Here is a 16112-nt window from a genome sequence, read left to right on the forward strand (position 1 = left end):
CATGTGATGTCACCAACTGATCATGTGATGTCACCAATTGATCATATGAATGTCAGTTGGTGACATAAAGTCTCGGCCAGCCAAGCCATGCTAAAAAACAATTTTGATAACTTTTGATCTCCGGTCCCTTAACTGCATACTGACCAAAAATTAAACAGATGGCTCAAAATCCGTAGGAGGAGTTTAAGGTTAAAGTAAGCGTGAAAAATTGCCAAAATTTGCCCTTTGACCCAAAATGGTCACCTACCTGCACATTTTAGGGTATACCTCTAAGGGACTTTTTGTTCTTAGGAGTGATCTACCAAGATACTGAGTTTCAGATCTCTACGATATGCGGTTTGTACAACTCACGTTAGGGAGCACTATAGAGTACTTTGGCCACATTCACTTACAATTCCATTAATATTGTTTAATTTCATGCGTGGGACAATTTTGGGCAAAGTTTGGTTTTTGAGTTTTTGAATATGTTTTGGCCCCCAAATTTATGATTTTGGGTGGAAAGGAAAAATAAAAAGATTTTCTTCAAATACAATAGGCCTTCGAAGCACTTGGCTTCTCGGCCCTAAATATATGTCCTGCTCTTTTATAATATAATTTTCGCTGATATTTTCAGAATGGACAGTGGCATTGTTTTGTTTATAAAATGGCTCCTATCTCTAACCAACAAGTGCAGTATTACTGGGAATGCTCTGGTAGGGGCGGGGGGAGCTATAGTAATATGCCATCTGAAGAAATACCATTTGGGTTTGAGGAATGAAAAAACATGTTAAAACCTATTTAAAGTCAAAATAAACATAGGATTAGATTTATTCTATTAAATAAAACTTTATTCATCCTCAAGGGGTAATTAAAGTGGTACAGGGAGCAGCAACTACAAACAACTTAAAGAGAAATCCCTGAATTTATCCAAGTCTATTAATAATCGTTTTTGTAGGTTCTACAACGTCTTTTGGACTGACAAGACAAATGCATGTTAACTTTTGATCATTGATCATGACTGGCAGCAGTTGTTTGTTTCTTTTTAGTAGAATAAAATTCATATGTTTTTCAGCAACATTCAGACTGGCATATTCTTAGAAGAAAGCCTGGTAAAGATCTGGAAAGAGGATTGTAAATTCACAGAAGGTGGAAAACTTCTTTGGATTCTTTTCAAAATAATAGTTGTCACATTGTAGTATTATTGAAAAAAGCATTTGATAATCCCACCTTTGATTGCATTATCTTTATACAGAGCATACAGGAAATATGTGTCACACTTTTGTACTGAATTTGTCAAACCTATAATTTCATGGTTTAGCATGTTTGAAATTAACTGGTAATAACATTGTTATGCTGTAAATTTGCTTTCCCCCCCATAATCTCTTCACTGAACTGACAAAATATTTTAAAAACTGAGGAAAAAACTAACATCCACTCCATCTGTTTTTTTAAACTTACCAATATAATGTTAATAATAAATAATGAAATTATATTACATGTACCAAGGAATCTGTTCATATAGCCCTGTTCAACAAGTTGGATACATTCCAACAGGAGAAAAATTAACATTTTAGACACCTTCTACTGCAGTCAGGGAATTTTATATTCATGTACTAGTTAGGGTCAATAATTGCTAACAATATTGAAATAAAGCAATATTGCAGGTTACCATTACTCTCTTTCTCACACACACAGCTACACACAAACCAGAGATGTGCATGGACATTAAATGATGTTGGTACTCAAATTTTTAAAAAGAGGCCATATTGACCAAAATTTTAAAGGATGAAATAGAAGTCTTATTTATGTTTATTTGTTGAATAAAATAATCCCCACCCAAACACAGTTTAAACAGATAAGCCTAAAGCAGACTACATCACAGCACTGTTTCTCCACCCATAAGAAAAACGATCACTGAAATCTTTTCTCTTACTTCTTTGAATTATTCTTTTTAATCAGTGAACTTGAATATGTTCTTTTGCTTTTGCTTGGTGCCCCCTTTCTCCACAGCCCCAGCCCCATGCCTTGCTTTTCTCTGCACACTCTCAGATAGTCAAACATCTATTTTCTCTTTCATTGTTTGCCCTTATCTCTACTGACCTGTCTTCCTTTCTTCCACCTCTGATAAGGCACCTTCTCCTGGTATAATAAACACCACATACACTCTAAAAAGTGTTTTTGGCTGTAGTTAATTTTACGGACTGATTTACATTAATTTCACTTAATTCATTTGGTTTAGTGATGACAACTTACTTTTTTGCATTCAATGAACTTAAGTTACAAATCTAACAATTAACGTAAAGGAACGTTTTTACTTTGACTTTACTTGAAACAATTACGTAAACTTTATACGAAGTGCAAGTTTTGTCAGACCAAATCAATATATTATGATCTTCCAACTCAATTTAATAAGTTTTTATAACTTAATTCATTAACTTTGTTTAACATGACAAATTTAAGAAGTGTTGTATGTAGTCAAGACCACCTAACCCAAGACCAAGTCAAGACTAAGACCAGAGTGTTTAAAGACCCAGGGAGGTCAAGACTGAGTCAAGACCAAGACCAGTGCCTTGTGCTACATGGCACAATGTGAAATGTGAAATATGATCAAAATTGCTTCTCAAATTTATCTGAAAGATCCAATTCCCATAAAAACACAGATATTAAATACTTAGAGCTTAAATAAATTTAACTAATATCATTATCAATTCAAACTCTTTGTCCAGCTTTGCTTCCCTCTCTTTGCCACAATCTGCTGAGGTTTCAATCCTTTCCTAACATGAGAATGCCCTGGGTGGTTGCCCATTTTGCCCTGGTCAGAAACTACCTCTGTCTGCACCATTAAACATTGCAATTAAGGCAATGTACTAATAATAAACAAGACTCAACTATGAAAACCGACCAAGAAGGAATAATCAAGAAGTAACCAAGCAGGAGCAAACCATAACTGTTCTCACTCTGTCTCCCACTGCATGAAGCTAGGTAGCGCAGTGTTATAATGTCTACCACCATGACAGGTGACAAAAATAATCAAAGAACAATGAGCTTGCTCTGTGTGATCTTATGGTCTTGTGTAAAGGGGTGCGGGTGTCGTCCCCCCCTGCTTGAAAACGGGTGGGGGTTTTAATGTTTTTATCTTTATTTTTTATTTATTTATTAACTTTTATTTTTTATTATTGTCTTCTTTAATTTCTCTCTTTCTTACTGTTTATTCAGTGTTACATGACTCTGTGTTTCTGTTTTTAATTATGTAAAGCACTTTGAAATGCCTTGCTGCTGAAATCTGCTATACAAATAAAATTTGATTGATTGATTGTATTTTATTTATTTTATGATTAAATATATATTTTTATTAAAACAGAATAATAGGTACTGCAGTGTGTGCAGAGCATTACAAAAACAAAGACTGGCTCTTAGTGAGACTCCAGTGCCATTGTTCATAGAGCCGTTCAGAAGAATTGGATCATTTGTAAATGCCACATCACTATATTGCTGATTTTGGTCACAATGTTTTCTTACATGAGAGACTCATCAGTGAGTGACAGCTTTTTTTTTTTATAGCAAATGCAATTTGTCCCTGTGCAACTAGCTTGGCTGACATCACTTCCACATAACTTATCTTTCTTTGAGCTTATTTTCGTGACGATAAAAGATGGTCGTAGTCTCAGCATCTCTGAAAGCAAAGGGTTGCTGAATTTACACGTCGCCATATGCTTTCTTATGATTTATGTAGGGAAATTTATTACCAACAATTAGACAGACGTCTTCTCCTGCTCAGAGAAAAACGCTGCACCCTGTCTTGGAGTGCCACGTGCAAGTGAAAGTGGGAGGTGATGGGTGACAGCGGTAACAAAAATGCATCATTAGTAAGTCACGTTATTGCTTGGATTTGAATCGGTATGACAAACAAGGATGATGACAAATAAACTGGACAATATGCTGGCAATTTAGTGATATTTGTACAGTTGTGGGCTTGACTGGTCTTGAAATAAAATCCGAGTCCTCGATGTTCGAGACTGAGGCAAGACCAAGGCCAAATGCAGTCAAGTCTGAGACGAAACCGAGACCACCCAAAAGTGGTCTTGAGTGCTACAACACCAAATTTAAGTCACTCTTACTCAATTAGTTTATTTTTGTCTAATAAATTATTCTAATCACCTTGACTACATTCTACAAAAAGTCAACTCAAACTATTAAATTGTTCCAAACTTTAAATCTAAAATATCCAAAACTACATTACCACACATTGTACTTAAAATACAGCTATAATTGAAATTATTTTAAATGTATCTTTTAAAATGTTATTTTATTTCTTCAAAGAACAACTCATATAAGGAGACCTTAGTCCATGACATGGCTATTGTATGTTCAATTCCAGCCTGATGACTTTAGCTGCATGTCTTCCTTCTCTGTCATTACCCACTTTCCTGTCTAACTACTCTCAAATAAATGCCGCCTGAGCCAAAAAAACCTTGGTAAAAAGAGATAATTTATTAGTTTACTTCTTTATCTGAAGTAAACTAAATGATTTGAGTAAGATTGACTTAAATTTGTCATTTCAAACACACTTAATGAATTCAGTTAAATAAACTTAATAAATTGAGTTGTATAAACTCAATGAATTGAGTTAGATTATCATAATATATTGAGTTGGATAACCTTGATAAATTTAGTTGGATAGACATAATAAATTGAGTTGGATAGACATAACTTAAGTTGGTTAAACTCAATAAATGAAGTTGGATAAACTTAATTGAATAAACTTAATTGAATTACTTGTTACCAATTGAAGCAATTCAATTAAGTTGGTTCAACTAATTTCTTTTTACAGTGTATACAGATATTTCTAGTTAACTTCAGTGTACAGTATTAATGCAATAGATAAATACCTAAGGCAACTGAAATTATGTTAAATATTCAAGGACGTATGTTTACCGTGGCAGTGATAACTGAAATTGTTCACTAGAATTATTTATTGTGCCTTTCCCTCATGTCTCTTTGGAGAAATATGTTTTATTCCTCTTAAAGCAAGAAGAAATAAAACAGACAAGAAACAAAGTAAAACATTCCCCTCACAGACTGCAGCTAATCCGTAACATATATTTGCATTCATCTTTGAGATATAATCCTTTGGAGTAATCTAGCTTCATCATGGATAAAGAGAAGATAGAGATATCAGGAATCTACTTTTTTACCCTGCTCCAATCAGTGCATTTGTGTCAACCTGTCCTAAAATAAATAAAATAGTCTGGCTGTGGCTGCTTTCAGTCTATTAACGACTTAGGATTCTCAGTTTCTCTGCCTCCATGTTGCTAAGACACCGGGCCAATGGTGAAGAGGAGGGGGGCCGATTTGCGACCTTTGACTGTCAAATTATAGGCAAGAATATTATTTTCAACATATACTTGCTTGTGAATAAAAACGTCATGCTGAAGTTAGAAAAACCGTTTATATTTATTTTTCGTAATTGTCCTCGCAATAGCGGGAAAAACCCTCCTCCCCCCTAAACACAGAAGTGTTTAGGGGGGAGGAGCTATAGTTTTCATCTGCAGAGAAAACTATAACTTTAATTTTATCAGACTACCCTGGGTTAGTCTATCAGACTATCAGACTAACACAGTGCTGGACTAAATGCAGTCTGAGTCGGTCCCACCGACATATAAAGAATATCTGTTTTTATATTAGACATTACTAAAAGGTACCGCGAGTTTCACCGTGATGCACTTCAAAGCTCCGGTACCGCCTGCTCGCTGTTCGCTCTCTGCTTCACTTTAACCTGACGTTACTGCAGGCGATTTGCATTGCTGCTGATGGGATCTGGGTTGGAGAGGAGCGGTTGTGAATAATACTGCAGAACCTCAACTGCTAAAGAAAGATATGGTTCATAGCAGTTTTAGTTCGCAAAATGTCATATAAACATCAGCGAAAATACTGTACCAATAATTTGGATCATAGCATAAAGCCAAACATGCCACAATGAAATCAATCAAAATGTCCCAAAAGCATCAGCAGACTGACATAGGAGCTATCGGGGGATTCCAGGTAGATTCCAGGTAGATTCCAGCGTAGCGGCTCACTCTTCATGTAGGCCCAAGGTAATGTGGGGCCTCACACAGAATCAAGACTTAGCCCCCTGCCTCCCTCCTACAAAGAACTAAAGCATCACTAACAGTGTTTAAATATAAATTTAGTGAAGTCTGTGATAGGGAGCCCAGGTTAACTGGTCGAGTTTAAAATCAATCACTAATTATTGGTCATTGTTTGTAATGATGTATTTGTGAACAAACCCAGCTCAAACACAAATATTACACCATATCCATAGTAACACAACAATCAAACTTTAAAGATGATTCTTTGCACTTTTAGTAAACTTCCTAAAGGTACTACTTTTTTTCTGTTGAATGCATTAAATAAAATTTAATAGCATTATCATTCTCAATAAATGAATGCTACAAATGTAGATCTATATGGTCTGTGTTACAATTCAAACATTCATAGGGGCCCATGAATGTCTGGAGGACCCTACCAGCAGCTACTGAGTTTTCTTTGCCTTGATATCTCCCAACCTTACAATTCTAGATCTATCATAGCAGGGGCGACGCCAGAAATCTTGGGCCCCCTGACAAAAAATTAGATTGGGCCCCCCTGTGCAGCTGCTGTTACAATTTTTTGAGTCTACTTGACCCATAAAAAGCATCACAATTTTAAAGGCTTGCATCTGCCTTGCTTTCTTTGGTTCAATTCTGATAATTAGCACAATATTTACTCCTCATGAATTTAACATCCAACAGTCCACATCCAGAATACAAGTTGGTTGCTCAAATTTTTTTCTATTAGTTTTAGATTACTGAAATGTCTCTCCCCATGAGCAACAGTCAAAAGCAATGTGCAGCTACACATAAAACAATCCAGACTTTGCAAAAATGCTATGTAGTTGCATTTTATTCAAGCTGCTTAACTTTAATAAAAAATGTTTTCTCCATAATTGCTAAAACTGTCACGATGTCGTAGCAGTTTGTTATGAGACAGATAATCTGTGAAAACAATCAATCTCCTCCACCTTCTTCCTGAACTACTATTACTGGCTAAAGTAATGCACCGTTCTGAGCAAAACAACCAATCAGAACTAGTAGGACGCTCTTAGCGCTGTCAATTAACCTCATTCACTCACTGCTAAATGTGCTAATGGGGGATAAACAACTTATCATTTACAAGAAACCGTTTATCTGCCATCATTGGTAGCTATGCTAACTAAACTGAGCATTCAGTTTGAATCTGCACAGCTCTGTGCTATGCTAGCTGCAGCACGGCACAAATCAAGGGGGAGGAAGGATGAGCAGCATCACATGAGATTGTGATTGACAGCACTAAAACTCTCCTGCCACAGACAGGTTGTTTCTAGAGAACCATGGGAGAAGGCAGAGGAAATAGATTTTTCACATTACCTCTCATACCATACTGTCACAACATGACAGTTTTAAAAAATATGTGAAAAAAAATTATATAAAAGTTACATACTGCAGCTTTAATTTCACTCAGGAGAGGATGGGTCAGGAGGGACTTGGGTTATAACTGCTGCTGACTGACTCACCTGTTAAGTGGCAAAAGGCACAAGGAACAAGTTAAATATATGAATATGTTGGTATTTTTTTCACTTAATTCATTAAATGCTAGTGAAATGGAAGCAAACAGTAGTTTGTAGCTAACTATGCTAAATGGTTGATAATCTCACACAGTACCCACCTCTCTTGGAAAAAAAAAACTGGGTTATAAATTAACACTCTTGCCATTTTCTTTCTCTCCCTCTCTCTATTTTGTTTGTGAAAACCTGATTTTATAACTTTTCTTAGCAGCATGGTAACTGGCACAATGGTTCGTGGCCACAGCTTCTACTGACTGCAGCTGCATACAGTGTCACTCTCAAGGGCTCCAAGCAGGAACGAACCATTTCATGCAGATTCAGGGGGGAGTTCAGGGCAAAAACGGATGTGTGTTATGTGGTCTGGGAGGGAGGGGTAACATTAAATTTTTACTACTAAAAACAGTCTTTGAAAATACAATATGATTAATTTTGTATTTGACAGGACCCCGATTTTTTTATTTTATTTCTATGAACAAAATATAAATGATTAATTTGTGGAGGGGCCCCTGCTGGTCAGGGCCCCTAGAATTGTCGTCACTTTTCACCCCTTTACTGCGCCCCTGATCATAGGAGTTAACATAAAAAAGTATGTAGTAAACCCTTCTGAGCTTATTTTTATTTTTTAATTTTTTTATCTTTCAAGCACTCTGCAGCTAAGCTGTTATAGAGGTTCAACAGAAGTAGTTGGGCCTATTTAGTAAAATAGCAGCAAATTTGCTTATTTCATAGCATGCGTCATAATCAGCAACCTTCTTTCCTATGGTCTGTTTAACAACTACAGTCTCAGGTCAACACAGCCCTCCAGGATTGTCAGCAGCGAAACAGCAACATTGTACCTGTCGGGGAAAACATAGACTACATTTGCTTTGCATTGTCCCCACATGATGACAATGATACAGTATGAGTCAATTAAATATTAGATTCTTAATTAATATGGGTTGTTGCTATGTTGTTGTACGGTGTTTTGAGATCTTATTCAATGTGCCCCTTTTTAACTTTGAGCCCTTGATCCTCCAAAGGGCTCTTTATGGCGCTGGCCCATTTATTGACCATAAAGTGGACAAGTTGATGAAAAGACCAAAAAGTGAATATACACAAGAAGAGTAACCATATATATACAATGTAAACAGATAGACAAACATAGGACATGTTGGAGAATCTGGATTACATTAATAAGGAAAAACAAATTCTTCCTACACTTTTCAACCCAAAAGTGCAGAGTTATTTTTGTGTGGCATAAGTAAATATGACAAAAAAATAATCATATAGAAAAAAGCAGAGATTTCACATCTTCCTGAATTTTCAGCAGGTATGCATCTAAAAAAGGGAAACTTAGAAAAAATATTTTACAAAAATACAAAAAAGGAAAATAACATTAATAAAGCAAATGGTTATCCAGAGTAAAATGCAGCTGATGCCCAAATGCTGATTTTGTCAACAGGACCATGGTTGCTTCTGTCACATCTTTCACTGGCTCATAACTTTCTTCAGTTTTGCTTTTTTAGGAGAATGAAAGGAGGAAATGAGGTACAAAGCTCTGAGCAGGAAGTCAGCAGCTTTGTATGGATCCCATGGTTCCACACAATGCAGGTCCAACTTCTAATCAGTCTGTTCCATAAACAACTAATTAGCTTTCCGCTGTCCCCTAATGATGTGCTGACAAACATATGATGCAAAACACTTGACCGGATAAACAGCATGAGCTGACAGTGTATTTAAGCTCTTATCTCTGAGTAAGACAAAGGCTTCATTAGAAACAATTCTGTAAAGCAAAGTCAACAATTTAAGAAAGGGAACAAGTAGCTTCTTAAAATACCAACTCCCATCTCTAATATTAGAGGCTCCCTGACTATATTGTTCTCAGTTCATGTATGACCACAAATGCTAATCATAACAAGAGTCATTCTTATAAAATGTTATTTTTGGATATATTTCTTTGACATTATGAAGTTCCTTTCACTCTGTTCGCTGATTGCTTGCAAAAAAATGAGATAGTTAAGGACAGCTCCATCATCAAATGTTAAAGTTATTATTTCATTTTGAAGTTTCATTTGCGCATTTAATCTATTTTGTCATATCCATGTTTTTTCTTTTGATCTTACAATTCTTAAACATTACTGATGTAGGTTTTGAATTCCATAACACTGACAAACAGTCTATATACTCCAAGCTATTACAGCTATTCAGATTTTCTGCTAAATTATTACTGGTTTGGAATGTGGGATTCAATGTTCTTAAGCAGAAGAAGAGAAACAGACAAACAACAAAAAAGAACAATGTAGGCAAATTAGTGGGAACTGCTTCTATTCTCAAATAAGCTGCTTATTAGCAGATAAATAATTGCTATTTGGACATTTTGCTGGTTTGATCCGTTTTGACTGAGGATCCTGCATGTGCTATGATCACTGGGTGTTTCAATAAAGCAACCCTGCAGAGCCAAGCACTCTGACACAGGACTTCTTCCAGGAGAATAACATCCCTCCTTTAGACATTCCTCCACATCCCCTGATCAGAAGCCCATTGAGAAGCAGGTGGGAAATCCAGGGCATGGATGCACTTTGTGAAGCTATCTTTGGCACATATTCCCACTAGACTGTACTGGAAAATCTTATATCAAACATTCCTACACAAATTTTTAAATCAAGTGTGTTAGCCCTGTTTTGGGTTTTCTAGGTTGATGTTCGTAAACTGTTAATTAGCAAGTGAAGAGGCTGTTTGAGCTTAATTACAGTTCTACAGATCAACTTAAAATGTGACCTTTATTACCAGTTTAAAGAGTCCCAAGCTTTTCTTGGATTAGTTTTAATTTTTATTACAACAATGTGGTCAAAAAAGAAATAAAAGCACTCAAAACATATTGTCCATACATCATCCTAAACCTGTGTTATGGCAATGTGGTTGTATGCTCTACTAGTCTCACACAGACAGAGAGGTACATTTGGGAATTGTGGCATCCACTCTTTTGCCCAGACTCACCTTCGCTGTGGTGAGTGAAGGCAGCCTCACGTTTTTTTCAGGTTTTTCAGTGTTGCAACACTTCATTTAGTTGCATCACTATGAAGAGAGAGGCTGCCAGGCAACAGTGAATTCTCTACTACACTTTGTGTGGCTTTAGGAAATAGTGTTAGGATTCACTTTGTGTTCCAAGTGAGTGTTCTCCCTATAGAGGATCTTCGTGGGAGAGTTCCAGCAGGCTGACCCACCTGCAGCTGATTGCTGGAATCAGCTGCTGGATCCTTTAGAAGCAGTAGGTCATTGCTCGATTGTCCCATTTGTTGGTAGATTCAAGCCTCAAGTTCATGATAATAAAAATTGCTGCTTTGATAGCAATGTCTAATTATAATTGGGGCCTGCCCATGAAATGCTAATGGCAGGCTCCAATAAGGCGTTTCTTTAAAGCAAGTCAGGGTAACACTTTATTTGAAGGAGTGTGCATAAGACTGACATGTCATAAACATGACATAACATCTGTCATGAACATAAAGAAGTCCTTATGAATGTTTATGACAGTTGTCATGAAGTGTCATTTGGGAAATAATGACACATTTAATGCAAAGTTGCTCTAAAAGTTGCATTGAAAATCCATTAAAAATACCAACTTTGCATTAAATTATCATAATTTACAAAATCATGCAAAGTTATATCATGCTGCTTAGGACTACAAACATGACATAACCGTAGTTCTATCTACAGCAAAGACTCAGTTAAAAGTCTTTGCCATGATCATGTATGTAGAAATCATTATTTTACTGATAAAAAGAAAAGGATAAATTGGTCTTTGGGGCCTCTGGTGGCCGCGGTCGGTACCGCACGCTTCGCTGGTATAAACTGCCGTGCAATCCAAACGTCCAAAGCTCCAGTCAGAAGTCAACAGTGGTGGGAAGTAACGAAGTACAAGTACTTAAGTACAGTTTATGTAATGTAAAAGATTTGTAAAGCTGCTAATAAAAAATTAGCTTGAACAGTCCAGTTCAACAGCCAAACATTTATGCTAGGGTCTTTGTGTTTGTGTGAAACTGAGTTTAAACTTTAAATTAGTTGATTCTCATGGTTGTCTCTGAGGTATTTTTGGCTTTAAAACTCCGTATTTGATAACGTTTGATAATAATAAAAATTTCTCATTGTTTGATATTGTCCAGCAAAATGTTTTTTTGTCAGGCTGAATGATCTAATGATCAGACTGCTGATTGCAGCTAGTCCACATTGTTAGCAAAACTAGAGGGCCCCTCAGTGCTCATTTCCGCCAAAGAGACTAACCTGAGCCAGCCAGCACCCCCCACACTCCCTGCAGAGCGCATCACTGAATATTTATAAATCACTGACAAATTCTCTGTGAATTAAATCTTCATTGTACCAAAGACTTGGCGGTTTCATGTGTGTTCCTGCATATGAGTCAGGAAACTTCAATCCATTATGACAAATAGTTATTTTCACATACATCAAATACATCATACAATTATGGAGGTAAATTTGTTTCACAAATATAAAAAAAAAAAAAAAATCTCAAAAAACAAAAAACAAATTGTGATTAAAACCTTTGAAATTGTAATGATTTTTTTTTTAAAACAAAAAAGTTTTGTTTAAAAAAACTTTTTTTTAAATTAAAATCACTCATTTTTGTCTCATGAAGTGAAAAAGTTATTTGCAAAACTTTTATTTGCACATGTCACAAATCTTTGGCTGTCATTCCAAGTTTTGGTTGCATTCTCACATGAACATCCTGGGCGGGGCCTAAAGACGAATGATGTAAGACGTGTCCCTATCGGTTAGTGCTGGCTAAAGCGGAGAACTCAGACTCCCTCCGATCTCAGAACATTTTTGTTGTTGACAAAAATTATCACACAGGTCAATAGCATACAATACAGGAAAAAAGTATCACATGTTCTACTGTTTACAAATCACAATTGGGAACAGAGGCTCTATCAAAGTACTAAAATTAGCGGGAAAAATAAAATAGATTAAAATAAATAAAGACATGTTAGGGGGCTACAAATTAACATATCTTTAGTTTGTAGTAATATTTTACAAGCATGTTGTTTTTAATTCAAAATATCATTTGTAACACATGAAATCTTTTGTAACCATGTAATAAAACTCTTTTTAACCATAAAATTATAATTAATGTGTTTTTAACCAATTAAATAATTGATTCTTAAATAATTTAAGGTTTTCTAAATCATGGCATAATTTACAATTAACTCTTCCATTAACTCAAACAGTTTTATTGCGTTTTTATTCTACATCTTACTCAGACATCTTTTTAAAAGAGAAAGTTCATTTTTGAGAGCAGAGATAAATTAAGGGAGCATTTTTGCATAACAGCATTTATGAATGTAATATTTTGTTACAATAAGAACATTCTTTAGAAATTCCATTTTTTTTTCTCTGACAAATAAACCGAATCCATCTTTATGACTTTATAAGACAAAAGGTTATGAAATAGTTCCCATAAGTTTAGTACTTCTTTATATTTATAAAACAAATGTTTAGCTGTTTCTAATGGAGTTTTAAATCCCACCCCCGACAATTCTCAACATTAAAATTAAACCTCTCTCTTATGAACTCATCCGAGGGATATATCTTATTTATTATTTTTAAATGTAGTTCTTTATATCTAGGAGGAATTGGGAATTTCAAATACTTTGTCCTAGTTTTAACTATCGTAAATATATTACAATTTTGTAAGGCAACTGTGCTTTTTGTTCTTCCTGGGCCTGGGTACATGTTATTTATTGAATACTCATTCAAAAACCTATTGCTGCATTTATTATCTATAATGTCTACTTACTCAACTTGAATCTTATGTAGTCATGCACTGAAAAAAGTGTGATCAGGGTTAAGTAATATTTACTAAATAAATAAGAGCAAACTATACATAATAAAAAAGACTGTGTGCAGTTTTGAATCTCACTGAGCTGAATTNCATTGATATTAATAAATCAAACACATTTCAGCTGTTGCTTTTATTAAGATGTACTTCATTTTTTTAAGTTAAGTTAAGTTAACATATTCAATACTTTTTAATCAATATTGTAGAACTTAAATTCTATTCAATTATATTACGTGTCACTTTGTTGCCACAATTTTTTTAAGTAACCATTGGTCAAATTTTTCTCAGTGTGTATGACTTGGGCTTAGCAAAAAAAAAACAACATTTAAATAGTTTTGATGTTATGGACCAGTTGCTAGGTTCGGCAGGATTACAAAAGGAATTAATGTGAGTGTGAAGTTAATTGACTGGTGGCAGGAAATGAGCAAAAAAGTAATTGTTATAATTTAGTGGAAAAGACTAAAATAGAGTAGTTCAAAAGTCACATTTAGCAAAAACAAAACAAGAATAGAAAAACAAAACAAGAATAACAAGAATAGGACAACAAGAACATGAATAAATAAAATATTGTCCAATCACCATTTTTTTTTAAATCCCACAGTCTTTGTAAGGTAATTAGAATACTTATGCACTTACTTTGTCTCTTCCCATAAAATGTGTTATTACTGATGAACGCCATTTTTATGAATTAGAAAAAGGTATGTACAAAAGTCCCACCCCTTCACATGTGGTATCAGTGAAAAGCCCTAAATGTCCTCTCTAGATACCAAAAGGAATTAATTCAGTAGAATGCAGGGGGTGGGAGATATTCAAGTTTAGAAATGTCCTCTACAGAGGACAAAAATGAACTACTGGTAGTCAGGAGGATATTTTACATGTATTTAACTCAAAATATCATTTGTAACACATGAAATCTTTTTTAACCATATAACAAATAAATGAAACTCTTTTTAACCATAAAATTATAATTAATGTGTTTTTTTAACCAATTAAATAATTGATTCTTAAATAATTTAAGGTTTTCTAAATCATGGCATAATTTACAATTAATGCATTACTTTTTTAATAATACTTTTTCAGTATTTAAGTTCACCAAGATATTTCAGCATTATTTTTTCCACAGCCTTCATCTTGCATTCCCAAAGTACAACTGACAATTAATTCCAACTCACCCTGAAGACGACAGGATGTCAAATCACACTTCTTCTTTTTTTGTCCCAAATTAAAAGAGCTAGTCTGTTGATGTGAATAAAATGGAAAACTGAATGTTTTCTCTTCTTGGTTATACTTGGAATAGAGAAATTAGATAAATTGCTTTTTACTGACATAATGAGGACATTGGAATACTAAGTTTTACTTTCTTGTAATTTGTTAGCAAAGAGTCAGTTCCATACTTCCTGTTAAATTCCTACAAATTGAGAAAATTACTATCCAACCAGTCAATAAGTAACTGACCAGATTTGTTTATTACACAATTTTTTCATAAATGTATATTTTCTACCACATAGTATGGCTCTGTTGTTCCACATTATGAGGGCTGAGTTGTGTTTAAATATTATCTTCCACTGTAAGAAAACCTGTTGATGGAAGAAAGAGAGTTGTAGAAGGAGTTTAGACAATTTAAAATCACATTTCAATAACAACTCAAAACCTCCAACATTTTGAAATACAAATGATGGTACAACAAACCAAATAAGATTACCATGTTTTATAAGAGACTGAAGCTATCTGATTTTTAAAGTACTGTTCATAATTTTAAAATCAATTGTCTTGATCCCACCTCATTATGAGGATCCTCTTCCTCATAATCTTTGATCAAATCTCTTTTTCTGATGTAACGGTGTTTGTTTTTGAAAATAAAGATTTGGAGGGACCGCTAAACAACATGCAGGATACGTCAGCCTGGATAAGATTTAGTTATTCTTAATGTTCTACCAAACAATGTCAAGTCTTTTTGAAGCCAATTATTTAAGGTCTTATTAGATTTGTCAGTGTTGTCTTGTGAATTTTTTCTTTCACTAGTAGCTATTGTTAAGAATGGAAATCTTAATTGATGAATCATAATTTGTATTGACACATGGAGCATAAAATCAGCCAACAAAAGCATTCAGACTTTATGTATTTTATTCACTTTCAGCGCTGAAAGGAGACGCTTTTACCATTACATTTGAGAAGAGTTTCTAAAAAAGTCTGTGCAGCGTCTGAGGAGAAGGAGGAGGCTAGCTGATTATATGGACTGAAGACACTCCCTGAAATCACACCATGTCTCTGTGGCCTGATAAGTTTCTTTTTCTCTGAGGAAACAGAATAAGTGATTCTGCTAGTGTCTAACAGAATCAAAAATGTAATCTTTACAATGGGCCCCTTGTCTAACAACATGTAACACTCTCTCTACCTTGGTAAAGCGTCTCAACACTATACATTCCTAAGTGCTTAATTTAATTTTTAATTGGATTATTGGAGATTGAAGAATCAGAACAGTTATGAATGCTCATAATTTCGCATTTATTTATATTTAGCTGCAGCATTGAGGCTGCAGCAAATTCCATTAAAGCTAATGGAATTAGTTCTTTGTTTTTTAGGACAAATATCATCTGCAAATTGGCTTGTGATTGTTTTCTGGTTATATATTTCCAATCCTTCGATATTAGAGTTTTTAAC

This window comes from Poecilia formosa, unplaced genomic scaffold (genome assembly GCF_000485575.1).
Source record: "Poecilia formosa unplaced genomic scaffold, Poecilia_formosa-5.1.2 Scaffold91, whole genome shotgun sequence".
In the NCBI taxonomy this organism is placed as follows: domain Eukaryota; kingdom Metazoa; phylum Chordata; class Actinopteri; order Cyprinodontiformes; family Poeciliidae; genus Poecilia; species Poecilia formosa.